The 24199-nt window shown below is 42.4% G+C and overlaps 1 protein-coding gene across 6 annotated transcripts in view; it reads left to right on the top strand.

The window, feature by feature from the left end:
- The window catches only part of TIAM1 (TIAM Rac1 associated GEF 1), a 357972-nt gene that overhangs the window by 146071 nt on the left and 187702 nt on the right, over positions 1-24199 (top strand). Inside the window, exon 1 of one of the 6 annotated variants that reach the window (XM_058522999.1) lies at positions 22465-22526. The exons of the other annotated variants lie outside the window; for them this stretch is intronic. The gene's annotated coding sequence lies outside the window, so the exon portion shown is untranslated. Of the gene's footprint in view, positions 1-22464; positions 22527-24199 lie in introns of those variants that run through there. 6 annotated transcript variants of the gene reach the window in all.

The following is a 24199-nucleotide window of genomic DNA, read 5'->3' as shown; positions in this document are numbered from 1 at the left end:
TCCATCGCCCATAGATCTTTCCAGTTGTTGTGTCCGCTGCATGTGTGTTTCGGGAAACACTAACTAAGTTTGATGGTAGCCTAAGCAAAATGCAATTAGGGAAATCTTGTGCCAAACACGCATCTGTTCCAATATTTGCCTTGTTTAGTGTGCATAATCAGGAGTTTGCTTCAAACACTGCGCAGCCTTTCCCATGAAAAAGTGAAATAGAGAGGGTACTACTGGAGGCTTGGTTACCCTGCATACAGCGACGACAGGAAAGGAAGCCCATCTTCCGGAGAGAGCATCAGTGCTTTGGGGAGAATCGTTTTCTTGGTGATCGCTGTTGTGGTCAGAGACTTAGTTGCACAGATCAGGAATGGTGTGTGAGCGTGCGTGTGTGCGTCTGCAGGCGTGCGTGAGTGTGCACATCCTCGTGTGCTGTGTGTTTTAGCTCCATGGAGAAAGCACAATTAAGAAAATAGAGAATGAGAGAGCCAAAAAACAAAGGGAAGGATGTAGCATTACGATTTATGAGACTGATGATTAAAATTTAATTATAAAAATGAAAGACACTTAAAGGATATAGATAGCAGTATTGATTCAAAAAGGCTTTCTTTTCTTTTTATTCTTAGTAAATAGATTTAATTTAGAAATGAAGCTGAGTTTTCCTTTTTTCACTGTATGGGTTATTTTGGTGCCAGAGGATGCGTGAAACTTGAGATATTTAGTATTTGGCTCCTTTTTCTTTCTTTCTTTTTTCTTTTTTTTGGTGAGGAAGATTGGCTCTGAGCTAACATCTGTTGCCAATCTTCCTCTTTTTGCTTGAGGAAGATTGTCCCTGAGCTAACATCTGTGTCAGTCTTCCTCTATTTTGTATGTGGGATGCCACCATAGCATGGCTTGATGGGCGGTCTGTAGGTCCATGCCCGGGATCCAAACCCGTGAACCACAGGCTGCTGAAGCAGAGTGTGTGAACTTAATCGCTACGCCACCGGGCCAGCCCCTGGCTCTTTTGATATAAGAAGATAAATGCATGTTGTAAAAACAAACGTTCATATATGTGATAAAAAATAAAGTTATTTATTTTCCCTTTGATATGTATGAGTGATCATGGTGGAAAGTTTGAAAAAACAAAAAAATATGAAAAAGAGGAGATTAATGCCTCTTTACCCACCAATAAAAGTCATGCTCATACCACAGTATTTTTTCCATTCTTTCTTTTCTTTATTATTTGAACATATAAATGTATAATATATGGAGATATGTACATATATATATACAAATGTGTGTACATTTTTGCACACAAATACCTCAATTACCTGGATATAGATGATTATGCTACATTAGTGATTTTTAGTATGTTGGTGGTAATTTGAAGTCATTTTTCCTGTTAAACATTGACTTTCTGGTATTTTATTTATCTGAAGTATTAGTTAAATTCAACCCCAAACTGGATGCTTCTTAGAATATTGTTTAGTAGTAAAGAATACCAAGAATAAAGAGCCAAATTAAGAGTTCAAACGTGGGTACATTTCTCTGCTTGTGTAGAAAACATACAGAGAATTCTGGTTCAAGGTCAAAAATTAAAGTATCTATTGTACTGCTTATAAAGTATAGACCATGGTTTTCTAAAGATCAGAAACTTTGCCCTTTCTCTGGCATTTCTTGCTAAATTTCTCCCTGCTCCCCCTTACCACTAACACCTAGGCCAAACTGTATTTTTAATGGTTGAAAAATACAGTTTTAGGTTTTTTTTGGGGGGGGAGGTAGAAGCATAAATATATTTAAAATAATTTAGTGGTCAGAGGAATAATGAATATTTGTTTTTCTTTTATAAATATATTACAACGTTATCAGTTGGCTGGTTGTAGCTTTGATCCTAGAAGTTGAATAAATAAATTGTTGGAAGCAATTCTTGTCCCATGTTACTTTGGGAAAAATTTTCTTCTTGGTTTTCCTTCCTTCCCAGTGGTGCTTTGACAGGATGGGCTTCTTAACAGAGGCAGGATGATGGGTGGGACATGCAGAATTTGTATCAGAATGTCCTAGGGAGTCTCAAGATACACAGCACCCCCCTTGTTGTTCATCTCTTCCTTCCACTCTGAATTCAGGTCAATTTAGGGGGTATATCAGATTCTTTGGTTCTGAGGTATGGAATGGAGTGTATGTGTGAAGTTATGAAAGTTCCCCAGATGGTATCAGTGTGGTAAAAGGAGAGGGCTCCAATGGGCATTGGATGTTTGCAGAGAGAATATTCTGTATACGTAGGCTTACAAGATGGGACAAAGAAAGGGAGCTAAGGGAAGTTTGTGAAGAAGTTGTCACAGCTATAGAAGAGAAAACTTATGTCCAACTGTAGTGGACATTTTTTGATTGTCTCCTCAATGTTCATTTCCCATCTTCTTCTTACCAGCTCCCAGTATGTGAATTGTGGGGGCCGGTGCTGCTCATTGCATACTAGTTGCGCGATTTGGGAGGATCTGATTCGATATCCACTTTTGGCATTCTTCACAGTGCTAAGCATTGATCAAATTGGGTCTGAAGCTCACACAGGATTTTCTGTATTGCTACAGAATTCAAATAAGAGGCTTTCCCAAAAGAAGGGCTTGGCTATTGGTTTCAGGTGCTATATAGATATCAAGGAGGATGAAGACCACTCAGAGTGACCATTGTGGGGGGCATCTGGTCACCTTGACTGGGATTAAGCGTGAGTGAGAAGAGAGAAAGCATCCAGAGGGGGCTGTTGCTTCTAAAACTGTGGCTTTTGGGGGCAGGGGCAGGGCAATAACTACATTGGGTTGTATGACCAAAAGGAGGGATTTTTATTTTAAAAGATGGGGGAGAAGTAAGCATTTTTATGTAGATGATTGTCTAAATCCAACAATTTTCTTGAATGATTCATCCCAAGTTCCTTCTGCTCATTCACCTCAAACTTAGCATCTCTCTGAATGAGCTTCCTATGCTCATTTCTACTTCTCTCTTTCAAAGAAAAAGAAATCCTGACACCATCCTGCTTCTCCTTCTGTGTTTCTTCCTTATTTTATTCTGCTCCCTTTGTATCCTCTGTTTTTGCACAGTACTTGTCACATGTGAGGTGTTTAAGAAATATTTGCTATAGGAATAAAATAAAGATTGGTTTATATCTTTATGTCATCTTGATTTGTGGTGTCTCTAGCTACCTACTTTCTCCAGCCCCTCTCCTCCTCTTCTCTTTCCTTTTCTTCCCTTCATCCCTTCTCTTCATCTCTGTGGCTACTGTCTTAGTTTAGACTTTTGTCTCTCTTGCCAGACCAATTTCCATGGCTGTTCTCCCATAGCTCTCAATGGTTCTCAAGTTCTGGCTGAACAGGGGTTGGCCATAGATACTCCCTTAAGTCCCCAAATCTTCCATGTTTCATACTAGGGATTCAGTTTAAACCTTTCAACTTACAGTGGTGGCGAGCAAAGGATGAGTCATAGCCCATGGATTTATCAGACTGATGTAATATAACCTCTGACTATTCGTCTTAAAGGATTTCCTCAAGTCCAGATTCCAAGAAAGCTAAGGAACTCCAGCCAAATAATTGCTGCGGCGCCTTTAGACCTTGGATGGCAAAACCGGATTATGTTTTCATACATTTTTAATGGGAGAAAAGAGTTGCTAACTTTAGGCACATTGGAAGTTATGAGAAAGTGAATGAGGTGCGCCAGTTCATGGGGTGAATGACATGAGCTCCCCACTGGAGAGCTGGGAGTACTACTTGTACTGCACAGCCATATCTCATATATTGCCCCTGGGTGGTTTTAATTTTTCTGCAGTTGAATTAATTAAATTTCAAGAATAGTCTGTTGTTAACTGAGTAAGCTCACTTTGGGAAGAACCCAAGGTCACAGAAGGCTGGACCTGAAAATATGGAGGTCACTACATGACCCTGAGAACTTCCTTTGACCCAGCCTGGTGAAGCTGGGTCTAAGGAGTGCGTGAATCTGAGAGCTGTTATGGAGAACCTAGGATCTGAGTCTTCACAGAGCCTGAGGTGTTAGAAGGACTTGCTTCATTTGTTTTGTTGCCTGATGAGAAGGCAATTAACTCTACAAATGAGGAATGTCGGTTAGGTGTTAGGAGATCTTGTTAATAATCATTCCGCCTAGAGTGGTTGGTTAACCAGGAGTGCTGGAACCCAAGTGGTTCAACCTTTGGTTCTATTCAAGATTCAAAGCCTATCTTTTTCTAGAGAAATGCACTTTTTCCATTGTCATGCTGGAAAGTATTTTTTTTTTTTTTTTTGTGAGGAGATCAGCCCTGTGCTAACATCTGCCAATCCTCCTCTTTTTGCTGAGGAAGACTGGCTCTGGGCTAACACCCGTGCCCATCTTCCTCCACTTTATATGGGACGCCGCCACAGCATGGCCCGACAAAGAGTGCGTTGGTCCGCGCCGGGATCCGAACCAGCGAACCCCGGGCCGCCACAGCGGAGAGTGTGCGCTTAACCGCTAGCACCACCGGCCGGCCCCCTGGAAAGTATTTTGAAGGGACTAGAAACATGGAGGAACAAATTGTCATCCAGTAACTCTGGAGTGTGTATGGGCACTGTCAATATTCCATCTCACATGACATTTTCATCCCCATCCCTTCCTCTAATGGCCGCCTGGAAAATGGTGGGATGAGTTATTCAACCTCTGTTGGCCTGACCCTCAGCTGTAAAATGACGGGAAGGTACTAAATGAACTCTCGGCCTCTTTCCTGACTTTGCAGTTCTGGGAGTCCGTGGAGCAAGACAGGAGCCAGTCCTGTTGCCCAAATGATAAGGAAAGTCAGCGGAGCTGGCCAGAGGTCCTCAAGCCAAATCAACTACAAGAAATCCGGGGTTTTCTCTTGCAGAGTCTTGACTATCCATATGTTTCCAATCACTGCTTTGTGTAATGTAAGCTAACACTCTCCAAGGGCTTGTATTTTAGTTGTTGTCAGGAACTTTTGGTTACTGGTCAGAAAACAAAGTTGTAGTGGTTTGGTCTGAGAGCGGAACACATTAATTCTGGAGACTCTGGTCCTCATGTTGGCGCTGCGTTACTGCTCTGAAGAGCCCTGTGCACTGGGGGCCAAACTCAATGATCACAGACCAGGGAGGCTGTGTCAGTCAATGAATGCCAGGGTGACAAGGGATGGTGGCAGGCCATGCTCCAAGGCTTGTTGCTGTGGTCCAGCGTTACCCGATCTTTCTGTTTTTTCAAGAGAAGTTGGAAATTCTGATTTTTATGTGAGTCTTCTTATTTTTAAATGTTGGATCAAAAAAGAAAAAGCATTTTTTTAAAACAGTCCACAGTCCAAACAAAATAGGTCTGCAGGCCACACACACCCTCAGGCCACCCGGAGGCATTTTCTGGGCGTACAGACCAGAAAATGTATTTCTTGTACATACTATTTTTTAAGAACCTTTTTATTACGGACAATTTCAAGCATTTACAAATGGAGAGTATAGTCTAATGAACCCTCATAGAAACTTTCAGGTACCCATTACCCAACTTCGAGGATTATCAACCCACGGCCAGTCTGCTTTCATCTCCAATCACTAGACACGCGCGCGTGCACACACACACACTCTGGATTGTTTTGATGCAAATCCCAGACACTGTATCGTCTCATCTGTAAATATATCGGTATGTGGCGTGAAAAGATAAGAACATAAAAAACCATATTGACGATAACTCCTTAATATTATCAAATATCCAGTCAGTTTTCAAATTTACCCTCTTGTCTCATAATTGTTTTAACAGCTTATCTTTTTGAATCATGATCCAAATAACACCCATACATTGCAACAGATGCATCTGTGTCTTAAGTCTCATATAATTGATAGGTTACCCACTACCCTCTCTTTCTTTTCTTTTTTCCTTTTACTTTATTTGTTGAAGAGACTTAAGTCTTTGACCTGTAAAGTTTCTCATATTCTGGATTTTGCTGATTGAATCCCTATGGATTTGTTTAAAATTTACATGCTAATGTAATATCTTTAGGTTTATAGTATAGAAGAGTCTAGATACTTGTGTTTTAGCAGTTTTGCCTTATTTTCCTCCTGCTACTGCATAGTTAGCATTACAAGTCCCTGCTTTATAGGATTTTTCTCCTGTTAGTAGAAGGTAATATGTAATAGGTAATATGATACTGTTAAATGTGTGTCTAATGACCTTTTGCCTTTTTTACATATTAAAATGTTTTGGGGATGATCAGACCTAAGGTCTTGTCACCAGATAGCTGGCTTTTGGGATCTGTTCGTGGATCTGTTTGAAGCCTGTATGCTTTCTGGAAATGCTCTGCGCTGCTTCGTGATGTGAAAACTTGGTTGCTATTTTTAGCTTTTCAAACTCCCGGCAGCAAACAGGAAGCCTACAGAATCATTTTGGATTGGAATATTTTGGATTTGAAGTCAAGACACACTGTGGCACTCTAATTAAAAATGGCATGTGTGTGGCTCAGTTAACTCAATTTGTTGAGGTACAAACAGTAACAAATCGCAGACACGATTCACCTGGATTTTTAGGGAACGGATATTTGGAAAGCTTAAAATCCATTATTTTGAAATACTAAAGCTCTTTTAAGAATGGAGCCTAAGAAGCAAAGTAGGGAGTTATTAATATCGGTCTTAAATATTTTCCCTTAAAATCTTTCATGAAGTTAAAATAATTGGTGAATTTCTTTGTCAACTTATCACCAAGTTGGTTCAAGTCCGTTTAACGTAATCTAAATAACTAAGTTTAAATTCAGAGAAAGTGTTTCAAAATTAATTCTTTTAATATGAATCTTTGCATGAAGTGTTTTAATAACACTGAGAGGAGCCTTCTGTGAAAATTTATAGATGGGTTATTTTTGGGTTTCAGCATGTTTATTCATTGGAACCTAGCATCTAATTTTGTTCTTTAGGCCTTCATTTGTGGTTCATGAAGCAGTTTAGAGAAGACAATGACCAGTGAAGTTATATTGATAATATGATTCCAACTAAGATGTCATTTGATTGAAGTAAAATATTATAATATAGTGGGCCATGCAGAAAATGCCAACACGCAAGGATAAACATGTAAATAATGTGAACAATGAGCTCGTCTACGGTGTAACGTGAGAAATGATGGAGTTACTAAAACTATGAAGAAATGGAATGTTGCCGCCTTTGTTGAGAAACAAGTGACTGTCTCTGGGTTGTTTATTCCCTAGTCCCAGGCAGCATGCACGAGGCCCATCAGATTTTCTGGCTACTCTTACCTGTGTTGTGCCTTTAGTAAGAAGACACCATTCTTGCCAAATTCATTAGGTCGGTAAGCTTGGGTCCGATACCAAGGTATTCAGGCTTTGTTGCCATGGAGATTTCGTCACAAAGAAAGAGAATACAAACACTATTTAAAATGAATAGATAGTGACTTAAAAAATGTATTATGTTATTTTGACCTGTCTGCCTGGTCCTTCTAGTTCCGTTCTGTTGACAAGGAAACTAAGTTTCAGCACAACTTGATTTCCAATCTAGCAGAGTTACTGATAGATCTAGAAGTAGAAGAGTGATGTCAGCATTCTTTAAGCTTTGTGCCCAGTTTGCCGGTTTTGGTACTTATAACTCCCGAATTACTGTTGAGCCCCTTTCTAAGGGCCGGGGTGGGTGAGGGGTGGTGGTGCAGGCTGAGCCAGTCTGAGTTATCCTGTTGGTGTCCTCCGTCCCTCCTCTCTCTCCTTTCTTCCCTCCTTCTCTTCCTTCCTTCCTTCTTTCTTGCTTCCCTGTTTACCTGCCTTCCTGCCTTAGATTACAAGTTATGTCTTTGGAGCTATACTTTAGGATGTATCCAAATCTGAATAGTCATGAGTCATTTCCTTACAGATTCTCCTGTGGTTCTTTGTATACTCTTTGTGCATAGATTTGATCCCTGGCACACTTTTGCTCAAGATTTCCAATGAAGTATTTGAAGTAGTTCTTACGCATCCGCTTTTTAATAGCCCCTGTGTTCCTGGGAAACTTACAAAATTGTAGAGGAAAGCTATAGATAGGGTGGAGCTACAAAATGCTCATCATGAAGACGACATTGAGCTGCTCCTGATGGATGGCCTGGATGGATGGAGGAGAGAGAAAGGGAAGGTTCTGTAGTGTGTTCGTTGCACATGGGTCCCCAAATTCCGAAGTCAGAGTTGATATGTTCTTCATCCTCTGCTGGTGGGGGGCATGTTTCCTTTCATTTGGGACATGCATAAGTTAAGTAACATCTACAAGGCCATGGCAGGAATAAGGTAACTAGTTTTCTGCCTTTTTTAGTGTGACACGCTGAGAATTGTGTGTCATAATCCAGCTTCAGGATCATGTGTGCTGTTTACTTTCTATGAACCTTTGTCAGACATCCCAAGGGAATAATATTCATGGCTGTGACATCAGACAGTGGGAGGCCTGTAGATGGGGTGGCTATTCCTGGATGCCCCTAAAGTCACACTCGGACAGTGGAATCCTGTGGTTGTCGAGAAGTATGATTCTATTCAGGGATTACGTATTAAGCATCTGTTATGTTCCAGGTACAATGACAAATGCTGGGAATAAAGGAATGTGTGAGACATAGACCCTGCCCCTAAGGTGCTTGCAACCCAGTGGTAAGACAGACATGTAGTCTTATACATGGAGAATGAGGCGATAGGGGCAGAAGGAGAAGTGTGTACAGAGCACAGAGTAGAGGAATGCCCTTTGTGCTGGGATCTACTGGAGAGCTGTTGTCTCCTGGTCACTGTCCTGAGTGTCTGGAGACTAGATCTGGGATCCTCACACACGGTCTGAGGACCTAATTCTGCTCGCTTCCTGTTTTTGTAATGCCTCTACATTTTACATTTTTAAATGGAAGAAAAATGAAAAGAAGAACAATAAATCATAACTTGTGATAATTGTATGAAATTAAAATTTCAGTGTCCAAGAATAAAGCTTTATTGGAACAAAGCCACATTGTTTTCGAATTGTCTATAGTTGCTTTTACGTTACAACAGCTGAACTGAGTAGTCACAACGGAGACTGTATTGCCTGTTGTGTTAGTCTGCTCCGCTGCCATAACCGAGTACCACAGACGGGGTGGCTTCAACAATATAAATTGATTTTCTCACAGTTGTGGAGGGTTGAAGTCTGAGATCAGGATGTCAGCAGGGTTGATTCCTTCTGAGGCCTCTCTCCTTGGCTGTCTTCTCTCTGTGTCCTCACATGGTCTTCTGTCTGTAACTGTCTGTGTCCTGATCTTATAAGGACACCAGTCATCAGATTAGGGCCCACCCATATGAGCTCATTTTAACTTAATTACTTCTTTAAAGACTCTATCTCCAAATACAGTCACATTCTGAGGTACTGGGGGTTAGAGCTTCAACATATGAATTTGAGGGAACACAGTTCAGCCCATAACACTTTCAAAGCATAAAAGATTTACTATCTGGCCTTTCATAGAAGAAATTTGCCTACTCTGGACTATGCCATTACTCAACAATTATGGTGTGGTCTGCCTGTCCTCCTCCTTCCCTCCATCAGCACACACCCACTTAGTTGTAACTGCCACCAGTCTTTTCTCAGTCCGTCCATCCGTCCGTCCATCCATCCATCCATCCATGGTTTTTGGCTGACATGGTATGAGCTGCTCTAGGATTTGTTTACAGAAAATACAGGATTCTTACCAACAATTCCTATAGGTTGAGCTGTACTTTACTCTCCATCCATGGCTGATGTTCCAGTATTTTCTCAGTTCCACTACTCTACTCTCACACATAGCTTCCTCTGCTTCTCAGCACTCACTCCATTTGCTGGTTGCAAGGCCCACAGGGTGGATATTCAGCAGAGGGCTTTGAAGAGTTTCTCATTTCATCACAATTTTATTTTATTTTAAAGATTTTATTTATTTATTTATTTTCCGCCCAAAGCCCCAGTAGATAGTTGTATGTCATAGCTGCACATCCTTCTAGTTGCTGTATGTGGGACGCGGCCTCAGCATAGCCAGAGAAGCGGTGCGTCAGTGCGCGCCCGGGATCTGAACCCGGGCCGCCAGCAGTGGAGCGCGCGCACTTAACCGCTAAGCCACAGGGCTGGCCCTCATCACAATTTTAGATTGAGAGATGGAGCCCCATTCATTAAGCCGTGAGCAAGCTCTCTACAAGCAATTTTATTTTTAAATGGCTCTTTGCTTAACAAATTTACTCCACCTGGGATACTTTTAATTTTTTGTGACCCATAGAAATGTAAAACAATGCAGTGCTGGGGCCTCTCATCTGTCTCTGGGAACTGGCGATACTGTGAAACTCACCATGGAATTACTTAAGAAGGCGATTGGCTGGTGCAACCAGAAGTGCATTTTTACCTTCCTATAAAATGCCGAAATTACGTACTTTATTATCAAGATAATGGAGAAATGTATGAAGTCAATGCAAATGACTCCTGCAGCCGTGAATGTTCTCCTGTGTTGTCATGGAGCTGTTTTGCTCTACAGTTTTCCTCGTGGTGTTTCTTGCTTGAAATTGAACACCACTGATCTCTCTGGAAGCAAAATGCTTCAGAAGATATACAGGAAGAGGCTTTTTTCTTTCTTTCTGCGGTTCCATTGCATGTTGTGTGGTTTCAGAGGCACTTCCTTTGGTTGCCCTAAGCGTGGAGTTTCCTCAAAATCAGAGAGCTTTCTTTTGGAAGAGCTCTAAGATCATAATCTAGATTCTGCAAAATCGTCTCCAGCTACTGCTCCATTTTCAGTTCTTAATTTGGGGGTGATCAGCGTTCTCAGAAAAGGGAAAAATCTAAGACATTCACCATGTGCTGATGCAACATTTGGAAAAGGGAAAACAAGGATTAAATAAAGAAATAAGTAAGGAATTAATCGGGGAGAAGACACATAAGATACAGTTTTCAAAGAAATCCAAAGAGAAAGCTTAGGGACTCACAAAATGTTTCTTCACAAACCTGTGGTATGGAGGTGTGCTGTGGGTCACAGGGGCAGATCTTCTTTGCTTTTTACCCCAGCAAAACAGCAACATCGTCAATAAAACCGTAAAGAAACCCCACAAAGGGCCGGCCTGGTGGCATAGTTGTTAAGTTCGCACATTCCGCTTTGGCGGCCCGGGGTTCGCGGGTTCGGATCCTGGACGCGGACCTACGCACCGCTTATCAAGCCATGCTGTGGCGGCGTCCCTTATAAAGTAGAGGAAGATGGGCACAGATGTTAGCCCAGGGCCGATCTTCCTCAGCAAAAAGAGGAGGATTGGCAATAGATGTTAGCTCAGGGCTAATCTTCCTCACCAAAAACAAACAAACACTCCTGCTGCTGGGTGTAAAGACATTAACTAATTGCGTATCTGGAACATTCCAGAGAGACGAAGTGTGTCTGGAAAGTTCAGGGAACATCAAGAGGGCCAAGAGTGGCTGAAATGGCGTAAGTAAGGGGGCGGTCAGAGAGGTAATGATGAGGCCCCAAGACAGTCTTTGTAGGCCCCACCAAGGAGTCTGGCTTTTACCCCTGGGTTGAGCAGAGGCGATGTCATCTGATCTGCACATTGAAAGGATCTCTCTGGCTCCTGGGATGAGAATGGACTGTAGGGGCAAGCATAGAAACAGAGAGACTTGTTAGCAGGCTTTGCTGTGGTCTAGTAGAGAGAGGATGGTGGCTCAGATTATAGTGGCAGCAGCAGGGGTGTTGAGTAGTGATTTAGATTTAGGTGGGGAAAACATATTTTCCTACCTATGGGAATGCTGCAGTAGAGCAAGGGGAGGAGAGAGAGGGAATTGCTGGAACATTGTCCTTGAGTGGAGGGAGGGTTGCATAGGGTCTAGTCACAGATGGAGGAATTGATTTTCGGTAGGAAGTGGATAGTTATCTATGGTCACAGGCAGGAAGGCAGAGTATACGGGTACAGATAGATGCTTGTTGGTGAATATATACAGTCCTGGAAGTTGTGGTAGTCCTCTCTGACTGCTTCAGTTTTCTCAGAAAAGTAGGACAAAAGATCATTAGCTGAGAAGAAAGATGGGGAGAGATGATTGGGCTTTGAGAAGAGAAGAGCAGACGTGAACTTCATGAGTAGGGGAGTGAATAGACTGGGAACATTGGTGTGAGAGCACCGATTTCATTGAAGGGCACACTTGATGTTAGTGGTCATGAGTTTAAAGTAAGACCAGTGGGTTGTTTTGGTTTTTTTTCCCTTGCCACAGTCAGCTGTCTGGGTGCAGGTGTGAGCTAGGCAGTTGTTGGATTCAACCAGGTTGATATCTTTGCCAAACAGATGTGACCAAGTAACAGTGAGGCAAGGGAGCTAAGGGAGGGAATTTAATGAAAGACCAAAGATGAGTGTGAGGCAGCAGGCTGCAGGGGCAGGTGAAAGGTGGAGCCATTGTTGGGGTTGGGGTCTCAGAGGGGGTGGTCTGGAAAGATGGGAGGTGGTGAGCTGAGGGTGGGATGCGTGATGTTGACTGTACGGCGGGCTTATTGGTATCTTTCCCTCTTTTTGTTAACAACTCTGTGAATTGCAGAGATGTAGAATGCAGTGTCTTGAAAATTCTTAGTGAGTGTTATGGCATAAGTTGAAAAGCCCAAGTATTTGTGTTTTATTGGAATAAATGTATATTTTGCCCCTTGTCCCCTATTATTCTTATTGTTATTTGGGGTTCAAAAGGAAGGGGCAAAGGCTTTGCTTGTATAGTTTAAGGAGAGATCTCAGGCCTGAGGGGTTTTGGTCATACTTCTGGTCTTGGTTATCATCATGAGGGGTGGATTCAGTTTAAGTCAAGTATTTGCTGACGGTCTTCCATGTGCCAAGTGCTCTTCTAGGTACTCGAGATAGAGTTGGGAGCAAAGTGGATGAAAGTCTCTGCTCTTATGGGGCTTACATTCTAGTGGGGGAGAGAAACAATAAACAAGACAAATAGTAAAATAAGAAAATATTTAGTGTATATATAAAGAAGGAAAAAATAAAAGAGGGAAGTGAGAAAGACAATGGGCCAGGGGGGAGAGGTGGTGGTGGAGAGGTGGGAGGAGTAGTTAGGAGGACTTCACTGAGAAGGCAACCATGAACAAAGACCTCAAGTCTAAGGTCACACGTATACTCAGAAGAAAGACAAGTCCCCACGGGAGCAAATGGCACAAGTTGGTGCCATGTCCTTATGAAAACAAAAACCCATCCTAATGCCAAAAGGCCAAGAATATTGTTTTTGGTTAGTGAAATTGAATGAGTCAATAGGATCTATGTATGTGCCAATATACATCTATGAGACTATGGAAATGGGCAATTCATGAACAGCTATATCTGACTTTTTTTGTGGGGGGACTGTCTGGTGGGTGTTCTTTTGGGAGGCTGCTGACCTCAGACCCAGCCGACCTGACTAATTTTTGCCAATGGAAAGTTGTGTGTGTAGGGGATTACAGCTGTTCTTTAATGGGCTGAGTTCATCTGTGGCCAGAAAAAAGAACAAAGGCTCTCAAGGCACAGGGCTTTGGGAGGAGTGAGAAGTCTGAATCATAAGCCAGAGCCTCAGCAAGGTGTGTGAATTTGTTGAAGCTGAGAATTGTAAAAGCCAGAGATGGCTTATCTTGGTCCTAGCCAGCCTGCAGCCAAGATTCTTGGTTTGCAGGTTGGCATCGCTGTGATCCAATGATGAGAAATTCCTTTTCTCGAAACCAGATAGCTGGGAGTAGAGGGCTGAGCTTTGGTGTTTCAGGTGATCTCGTGAAATGCGTGTCAACCTGCTTGCATGAGCCTACCCCACACCGACCAGTAGGCGTGTGTAACTCTTGGTACCTGTGCCAAGAGCAGTTTGTCATCCTATGAGTCACCGGCTGTGTTTTACTGGAGAGTCTGGGAGAGTGCAAGCTGGTTGAGCTTGAGCAAGATTCTGTTCATTATGTATTTCTTTTGATGGGGAACCAACCTTGTGAACAGGTTAGTATAAAATATCCACCCGATGGTTAACGATCTCCGTCCAGACCTTGAACTTGCCTCTTGTAGGAGATCTTGGTTCTGCAAAAGGGCTCAGGGAATCCATTTATGAATTTGCTATGCATACATTATGCATATTCTGTACCTATTGCCCAATTTAGTTTGCTCATCTTAGATACCTTGTTCAGTCATCTTGCTCAGACGAAGTGATGATTACCTTCCAGGAGCTTCATGATGAACCTGGAAATATGTTGCTTGCCTGCTACATTTGGCCTTGAGAGGGGGATGAGGTACTTCATGAGTAATTGCAGGCTTTGGGAATCAGACTTAGCCCTCTGACTGTGTGAGCCCAGAACCCGTGAATACTAAGGGTGACGATGATAAGAAAAACAAATACAGTGAACATGAGGATGCCCAGGTTTATGACGATGACAAGTCTATAGCCCAAATGCAGCCATGAGGTGGAGGAGAACTGCCCCCCGTGAGGACCAGGTACAAAAATGGATGAGCAGCTCCCAGCCCCGTGGTTTGCACGGAGTGAGTGCTCAGGAAATGTGAGTGACTCAGCCTTACACAGCCTCACAAGGGAAATGCTATTATATCCCCATTTTACAGATGAGGGACTGAGGCTTTTCAAAGATTAAATGACGGGTTTGTGACTAGAAAAGGAATTTCTGGCCAGTCCAGATCTGTTAAATGTGGTCTGTTAAAATGTGTGCCATTTAATATTTTCAACTGGTAATTGTTTTATGTATTTCCTTCACTCTTATGGTTCTGGACTCAGATCCAACCCTTTCTGGTTGCTTGATCTGCTTTGAAATTTGGGATTGGGACGAGTTGGTGGAAGGGGATCCATGCGAGAGTTCTCTGCAGGTGTGACACCTGGCAGACTGAGAAAGCTCTTGATGTGAAAAGGTGTGCCATGTTTTATCTTTATAATTGCAGACGATTTAACTTAATAGGTTAGACAATCCCATTTTATCTTTTACATTAAGAGAAAATCGCTCTTTTAGGTGTGTGATTAAGACCATGGTGATGTGACAGGAAAAAAAGGCACATTTTAAAGCTTGGTTAATGTGCTTAGATTAAAGTTTTGCTTACTTTTGTTTTTAGCAACGGTATTTTTGAAAAGCTACACATACCTGAGCCAATAGGTTGAAAATTATGGGGTTTTTTTTATATGTTTAAAAAGAAATTGTGGTAAAATATATGTAACATAATATTTGCCATTTTAACCTTTTTAAGTATACAATTCAGTGGCATTAATTACATTCACAATGTTGTACAATGATCATCACTATCTATGTCCCAGACTTGTTCATCACCCCAAACAGAAACACTGTTAACTATTAAGCAATAACTCACCATTCCACTCTTCCCTCAGTTTCTGGTAACCTCTAATCTGCTTTTTATCTCTATGAATTTGCCTATTCTAGATATTTCACCTAAGTAGGATCATGCCATAGTTGTCCTTTTGTGGCTGACTTTGTCACTTAGCATATTTTCAAGGTTCATCCATGTTGTAGCATGTATCAGAACTTCATTCCTTTTAATGGCTGAGTAATATTCCATTGTAGGGATAGACCACATTTTGTTTATCCTTATTCATCTGTTGATGGGTACCTGGGTTGTTTTCACTTTTTGCCTATTGGAATAATTCTGCAATGAACATTCATGTACAAGTGAAAATGATGCTATTTTGTGGTATCTGTAGAGACATATTTTAATTTCTTGGGACTCCAGAAGTAGGACTTTCTTAATTGGGAGAGTCCTTGTCTTTGGCCAGGGTGCCCACATGGCCCCTTGGGCATGTATGAATTTGTCCCATGTCTCCACCAGGCTTCACCTGCAGTCTTGCTAAGGCTACCACTGTAATTTGTTTGGGAGGCTGCTGGCTGATGGTGAATCAGACTGCCTTCAGCCATCTCGGCTTGACTGTGTCCTTCCATCCCAGATCTCTGAGCTTCTTGTTTGCTTGTCTGGGGCTGAGCCGAGAAAGTTCCCATGCACCTAGTTATTATGGTTGCTTATTAGTTTTAGATGGGCTCAATTTGTATCATTTTTTTATTTATATGTGCCTTTTGTACTGTGTTGGGGCCCAAAATTATATATGTGTATACTGCATTTAATGTTTATTTTAGGGAATTTTTTTTTTAAGGAGGTAGTAATTGAGTTGGTGGAACATACAGCAGACTTGTTTCGGTAGATCTGAGTTCTAGGCTGAATCTGCCGTTATTTTATTATGTGAACCAGAGCGAGCCACTTAACCCTTCTGACCTCAGAGGAATGAGTGATCAGTAAGACCCTCTTTCTGCTCTTACATATATGGCTCTATGACTCTTCAAGTTTCTCTTGCCTACCTCAGGTCATTGACTATTTCGAGATACAGGCTTGTTGTATTTCCTCACTGGAAATAATCTTTGCATGTTGGATTTTTGTTTACATTAGGGAAAATGGCACCAAATGCTCCCAGAGACCATAAAATCTAATGTCTATGTTCTTAGAAGGGAGAGCAAAACAAGTGAATTCTCACTAGCATGTTCCCCCTGACATTGGAAGTCACCTAATTTTAATTGATTATGTGCCTGTCACTAGCAGAGAACTCTGTAAGATGTCAGGTCTTAGAATCGCGTCTATGGGTGTGCCCCTTTTCACCTCACCATTGTAGCCAATGGTGTGTCCTTTCTATCCGCTTCACCTCATTCCCCCCTCCCCTCCCTCCAATATATTTTGGTCTCGAAAATGTGAAATGACACTTACCAATGTATTTTAATATAAAATAAAAATCAAAACTGTTCTCCCCCATGAATAACAAAAACAAATACCATTATATTGGTTATCTTTGGTGAGTGCCAAGGGCCTGTGTGGATCACTGTGTTGACCCTCATGAGGGGGCCTGCTGCTTCCTCAAATTAGGGACTCAGTAGGGAGGACTCAAGAGGTCTTGGAAGGACTCCACTCTCTGGTTCGGCACATAACTAGTGTCTGAACTGCACTTCATCCATTACCAAAACAGCAATATCAACATGAAATCATCAAAAACGTTCTAAACAGTGACATAGTTTGAGATACAGGCTTGGCTTATTTTCTGATTGAAAATTGTCTTTGCATGGTTAGTGCCCTTTACCATTTAGGGAAAATGTCGGGCATGTGCCCCATACAAAGCATCAACCCATGCCGCCCCCCCCCCCCCATCAATAGGCATCTGTTTCAAACTCCCATTTTATTGAAGGGAGACTAGGTGGCTTGCTCTAAGTTATTCATCTGGTTATTGGTGGAGCCTGGACTTGAACAAGGTCTTCTTATTTCATGTCCTTCCCCAGTGGGAACGCTCTTTGACTTGGCTTTTTCAGGAGGCTATCTATTGGATTATAAGTCTGTCCTGGCCATACATTTCTTTGGAGAGACGGCAGGACCGAAATTAGAACTTGACTTCTTATCTTCTCATATTAGTTTTCAGCATGATCTTACTTTTAGTGCCAGTAATAATTATTATTGTTATTGAGAGATCCCACACTAGGGAAAACCCAGATGCTCTCACCCCCACGAACCACATGTACCTCTTGTGCAAGGCGCGCAGGGCCCTTGGCACCAACAGCCTCACTGTGTGCGTGGGCGGGACAGCATCTGGCCCCACATGCTTCATTGCTGGTTGGTGCTAAGGGTTCATGGACTTTTCCTCTGCCTTCTTTGTTACCTTTATCCTCTGGTTGCACTTCTTGCTTTTCCTCTTCACCCTTCCAGTTACAAGCCTGGCTTCACTTATAAGTGTGTGGGCCACCACTGAGTCCAAGCCTTGACTTTGGTGTGTTAGATAAAAGTTGTTCTATAAGGAAATGTAATTTGGGGCAGTGAAAGCAATGGGAGTTTTGAAATTATGGAAATACATAATTGGAAGATAGAGCTAGGAAACCAGAGAAAATTAATTTGAACATCATCATTTAATGGTTGAGGAAATTGAAGCCTCTGATTTTAAAGAACTTGCACACACACTGAGTTGCTGCAGTATATTCTGGAGGTGGCACTGAAAGGCTATTAGAGTTTTCTTGGCCTCTTTTCGACAGACTTTGTATTTTTCAGGACTATTTCTGCTTAATTGTTAGGCATTCCGTTTTCAGATAGAGAAAACTATGTTAAGAGTCTCTGAGTTTGGTTGGTGCAAGGTTTTTTTTTTTTATTTAATTAATTAATTTATTTTTCCCCCAAAGCCCCAGGAGATAGTTGTATGTCATAGCTGCACATCCTTCTAGTTGCTGTACGTGGGACGCAGCCTCAGCATGGCCAGAGAAGTGGTGTGTCGGCGCACGCCTGGGATCCGAACACGGGCCGCCAGCAGCGGAGCGCACGCGCTTAACCGCTAAGCCACGGGGCTGGCCCTGTGCAAGGTTTAATTTTAGGTCATAAAACATTCCCCTATCAAATCAGATTTAATGAGGGCCTGTACTTCCAGACATCATCTGCAAGGATGAACCTCGTTCTTCTGTCAGAGAGAAGGCAGGCCTCGTCTAGGGCTCAATCAGGGGTTTTCAAACAGGTCGGTATTCCTGAGCAGATCCTCAGATCACCAAGCACAGGAGTGGGTGGGATGGATCCATATTTAGCCTTTTCATCAGTTTCAAATATAAAAAATTGATTTTGGCAATCAATTGGTAGCCAACTGCAAAATGTATTCATGGAAAACTTCTGAATGTCCCTAGTGACACCATAGGATTAATGGGATCTGCATTTGGATCTGCAATTATGCTGGGGAATCATCCTTTTGTTTGGATTCAGATAATGTGACTGTACTAATTAACACCCCGGTGGGGCTTCACCTAACCTGAGGAGGAAAATGCTCTTTCTCCCCAGTGTTGCTGCTCATGTGCTGTTGCCAGGTGACACAGGGGATGGCAGGTTGATGTGAGCACGTCTTACCTCGTTCCTGGGAACTTTCCTTAGATCCATAGGGGAGCTGGGAAAGGGGAAGGTAAGGTCATTGCAGGCACTAGCATCAAATTCGCAGACCTCGTCAGCTCAGCTGATTGCAACGCTTTTGGGTAAAGCTGCCTCGATTCCTGATCAGGTTGGTTCTGAAGACCCTGGAACAGAAATCCAGAAGATTCTTGCTTATAGAAGGCATTTGTGTCATTGAGAACACAATTTAAATGGATTTTAAAAGTCAGCTGTTATAGATCTAATATGTAAAAAAGCAAGGTAAAGACTGAGTTAAAATCTATGGGGAAAATAAACTCTCCATAGTTTTTTGTTTTTGAGTATAAATTCAGCTGACAAAGGGAAAGAGAGAAGTTTAACCCTTTGCAACTTTTCCCCCCACGCACCAAATGTTGTTTTTTCCAACATGTATTTATTTATTTATTATATACTCTTCTTATGTCTGTTTAGCCAGCTTTTGTGTAAATATCCATTAACAATACAAATACCTTGTAAGGGTGTCATGGCTTATAGTTTTTCAAAGTATTTTTATATAAATCTTTTCATTTGTGGTAATATGTGATTATTTTTCTAGCTCGTATCATTGAATATTGTTCCCAGGTTTATCCTGATCTTGGGAAATTGTTAACAGAAGTCAACTGTGCTCCCTCTACTGGTTGCATTTCTTTGGAACAGAAATACTGTTCGTTCATGCATAAGTTCATTGCTTTTGGTCAGGCTCATAACTGTGCTCACATTTTCTTTTCCTAAATTCATATGAGTTTTTAAAAGCAGCTAGCGGCATTCAAAACTGCAGTTTAAGTGGCTGGTAACACGAGAAGGACAGAGTGTCTTCCATACTACCTATCTGTCTAGTGGTGTGTGGAGCGGGGCACCCACAGCTTGGCATTCTTCCTTCTGTTACAGGAGCAAAGGCATTTGGTGCAAAGAGCCACTCCCCTGTGAGGCTGATGGCCACTGCCTGGGGACCTCTTGGGTTCTGATGTTGGCGGGCTCTACCTGTGTCAGGTCAGCCCTTTTCACCCGTGTCAGGTCTTTTTAAATCTGTCAGCCACTGAGTGAAACCAACAGGTTTTATATCTGCTCACAGGTTGTTCAGACTCTTGAACAACCTATGGATTCCTCCAGAAGTAGCTGGAGGGGACTCTTTATTTTCAGGCCTGAGAGATGGGCAATGAGGTGGTGACTCATTCAGTTCAATCCAACATGAATTTATTGCATACCCACCATCTGTTAGGCTTCAAGGGGATTCAAGATGAGCAAACTCATTGCCCCCTGCCCCGCTCTTAAGAAACACTGTGCAGCAACAACAAAACTCTTCTCCCCCACAAGCAGAAATTAAATAATATCAGAAAGAAGAAAAAAACATATATGGCATTCCAATTAAAAGAAATCCTTCTTAGGTAATGATGAGACCAGAAATCCTATAGGAAAGATGTGTTCACTTTACAGCCCTTCACCCTGACTGGTAGACTTCTATGGGGCTTCCATTCTTTTTCCTGTAAGTGATTTGTAACTTTCTTTTCGCAGCTGTAATGAGATTAAACATCCTTCCTGTTCTCAATGGAGTGTCTCTAGCTAATGATTGTCAATGGAGAAATGACTGGTGGAGCTGTGATAAGCCTGTCTTTGTCTGTGTATCTTGCACATCTCTTTCACTCTGCACACCACCGTCCTTCCCCCAACTGTGATATCTACCATTGTAAAGCTGATACTGCAGCTTTATATCATCTTCCTCCCACTCCGTACTTGATTATTTTCATCCAAATTCAACATAAGCCGTTAGCTTGGTGAGTTGCATGGACCTGAGGCTGTGCCCCAAACCATTGAATGCTTTACTGCTTCTGACCCCAGCACCCACTTTCTTCCGGGCTCATGTAGATGGTCCCAGGCATCAAAGGCTGCACAGTGGAAAAGGAGAAATGCTCTTCAGTGTTTTTATAAGTCCCTGGAGAAACCCTTCATAATGTTGATGATCCTATATAGAATAAATCAATTAAGTGACAGTTGAGAGTGAAACCTCTATCTCAGGGTTTCTTACTAGCAGCACTATTGGCATTTTGGCCTAGATAATTCTTTGTTGTGGACTTCCTGTGCATTTTAGGATGTTTTGCAGCATCCCTGACTTCTACCTACTAGAGGCCAGTAGCACCCCCAAGTTGTGACAACCAAAAATGTCTTCAAATATTGCCAAATATTCCCTAGGGACAAAGTCACTGCCTGTTAAGGATCACTGCTTTATCTAAACACTCCTCTCTTCATTCTCCTTCAGAAGTCTTCCTGGGCATTCTTTTGTTCATTTGCTTCATTGATTTACCAAAGAGTTAATAAATTTCTATATATGCCAACCTCTATGCAAGGTACTAGGAATATAAAGATAAACTAGGCATCTACTTCTTCATGTTCATATTTATATATGAATATATATATGTGAGTCAATTTTGAATGTATCATAGTTCCCACCATTTTGGTTTTTATCATTATCTTGAAAGTTCCCTTTTCTGAGTACTGCTCCCAGCCTGTAACTCCAGCACGCATTTGAGTAATTAGGACTTCTATAATGAATGTTGTGTTTCTATTTCTGTAGCCTGTGTCTTTGAGGAAAGCCCCTTGCAGTGTGGGTCAGTATCCTTGGCTTTTGACACAGCTATTAACCTTGTAAAGTGATAATGCTCTATTAAGCTATCAATTTCATCCATGAATGCTTCAACTAGTTCAGAGATGGCCTCCACTTGTACTTCCAGATCTCCTATTTTCTGATATTGTGATTTCTTTCGTTCTTGTTAGCCAGCCACCTGAGGCTCCATGTAATGTGTGGTCATTTTTAGTTTTATTTAATGAAACCTCTCTTTGGGAACCAAGGTCAAGCCCAGCAGAGGGATGCTCATTGGATTGCTTTCTGGCAAACTTCAAGTTAGCATCTTTCCTTTAGAATTTTTAGAAACTGATATAAAAATTGCTCATGGGAAATCAATTTATAGCAGTTATTTTTCTAGGAGGAGGGAGAGGGGGATGTATTTCAGGGATGAGTTTACAGATGGCTTCAACTGTGTTCACAATGTTAATTTTTTAATGTTGCATAGTGAGTAATTGGGGGGTCATTATATTATTTTCGAACATTTTGTATATCTGAAATATTTGTTTTAAAGGAAAGATAGCCAGTTGAAAGTTAGTTTTTGTTCTTCCATCCACTCTTTTAAAATAGATGTTAAGTAATTAGTTGTCCACTTGCTAAACTACCCACATTCCTGCCCGTGAAGAGGGAGCGCGTGCAATTATTTAAGATTCCTAGCCTTTTAAACCCTGTAAGAGGCACTGCTTTCTTGCTATGTGCTGTCAGAAAAAACTTGACAGGAACTTATGGTTTCTGCAGGGCGACCAGGTTCATCTGCAAAATGGTTAAAACCTGTTAGGAATAAATTTCCCCTAAGCATGAGAGGCTCAGAGTGCCAGGACTGAATGACAGCCAGCCTGAGTTCTTGGCGTTGCAAAAGCCAAAGGGAAGAATTAAATTGGAGAAGGGGGCGGAGAAGAGGGAGGCACGGGGGTGGGGAGGAGCGACAAACCCGCTCCAACACACCCAAATGACCAGATTCATCATAGCATGAAACTTCACAAGTTACGCCCACTCCTGCTGCCAGAGGAAGGCTGCTGCTTCCTTATTTCTGTTACTGGAAGTTTGAGAGATGTGAAGCAAGACGGAGAAGCATGTGCGCCTCGCTCAGCGGTGGTGAGCTTGAATTTTAAAACCGATTCTTTCCACCGGCTAATTTCTTTGTGTAGGGTGGAGAGGGCAAGCAGCCGAGGGTGGCTCTGGGTAAGGAGAAGCCAGATGAGAGCCCCCAACTCTGCAGCTGCGGCGGGGGCACCTGTGCGCCCGGAGACCCCCGCCCGGAATCAGCGAGCTGTGTCTCCACGCTGCGCCCAGGCTGCCCGGGGACGCCGCCCATGTGGGTTCTGGCTCCAGGGTAAACGGGTTCGTGCTTTGAAAGCTCTTCACCTTTCCCCTCTTGCCTTCTGTAACCCAGGCTCCTACGGGATACGGGTCGGGAGGGAGACTGGGGAATCATGTTACCCCCCAAAGATGCTCCTGTCCCGGACTGTCCTGCTGCGCGTTCAGTAATTACAGGTCAATGTCCTTGGAAGTGAACCCCATAAAAGGCTTGGGATTCCAATGAGAAAAACTTCCGAAGGAATATTCAGAAGCTGTGGCACCCGATAGGCTCCTGGATGGGAGTTCTGGAGCGAGGCATAGGAAGTGCCTGGCTTCTCATTAATTTTGTGTCTGATTAAGTTTGTTCTGCTCAAGGCTTCCTGGCTATTGAGGTGTTATTTGTTTATCTGGAACTTTAGGGGAAAAGGGTAGTCTTTTTATGGCAGTTGGTTTATCCTCAGATTGATTGCCCAAGTCAATTTCTGGTGGGGTGGGGAGAGGAAGTTTGGGTGGAGGGTGGCGCTGGAGTTAGGATCATGGCAAGCCACACTTAGACTTGTAAGGTAAGCTTTCTTGCAAACATTTTTTAGGTTTTATTTCGAGCCCCTGAACGAGCTTTCATTTGGCATGTGTGGTATTTGCGCGATGCATGGGGGTCAGGTGGAGGCTTTTGGGTTAACTATTACCTGTGTCACCTATTTCATATCTGATCAACTGGTTAGTACAGAGCAGTGGGAGCTATGTGTATGTGTGTTTTGTAAGCTAATCCTTCATAAGAAGTTTTGGAGAATTGTCTTACTCCTAGGGCAAGAAACAAAGGTGAAGAAATGTGTGGCTCTTACTGCATTTACAGGAAACCAAATTTCATTTAAAAGTGTTTCTCCCACTTCTGGGGAGGGTGCAATTAGGATGATGTTAGTAGCCGATCCTGTCGTTCTCTCAACACTGGAATGGAACAGCCTGGCTTTCTCTGCGCACCTTCCACTTGAACTTTGGGGGCCACGGGACAGGTTGCCATGGCCTCAGTATTATTCAGTTTGCTTTCACCCTCCAGCTTCCCTGAAGTTAACGATACAGAAGTAAAATGAAATTACTTTTAAGCCAAACCAGACACACCCGGGGAAGAAAGGCAGATTATGTGGTCCAGGCTGTCACAACTGCTAGAGCCCTGTGTTCTAGCTCATTGTGGGCTCATGAAAGAACTTGGCAGGTAGAAATGAACTTGATACGGACATGGGGCGTGTGGCCCACTCCTCCCACCCCCAAGAAACCCTTCCCAACTCACTCAACAGGAAAGACAACCAAGTTGGATCTTGTGATAATGCTGGTGAAACTGACTAATAGACCCTTGTGCATGAGTTTATGGAACAATAATCCTCAGAGAAAGGGGAATATATTATTCATAAAGGTTTTTAGACATTGTCACATGGGACTATTAGAGGATATCATCATGCAGACATGTGAAATTG

Source organism: Diceros bicornis, chromosome 27 (genome assembly GCF_020826845.1).
Source record: "Diceros bicornis minor isolate mBicDic1 chromosome 27, mDicBic1.mat.cur, whole genome shotgun sequence".
Lineage (NCBI taxonomy): Eukaryota > Metazoa > Chordata > Mammalia > Perissodactyla > Rhinocerotidae > Diceros > Diceros bicornis.
This window is presented reverse-complemented; position numbering and strand designations above follow the sequence as displayed.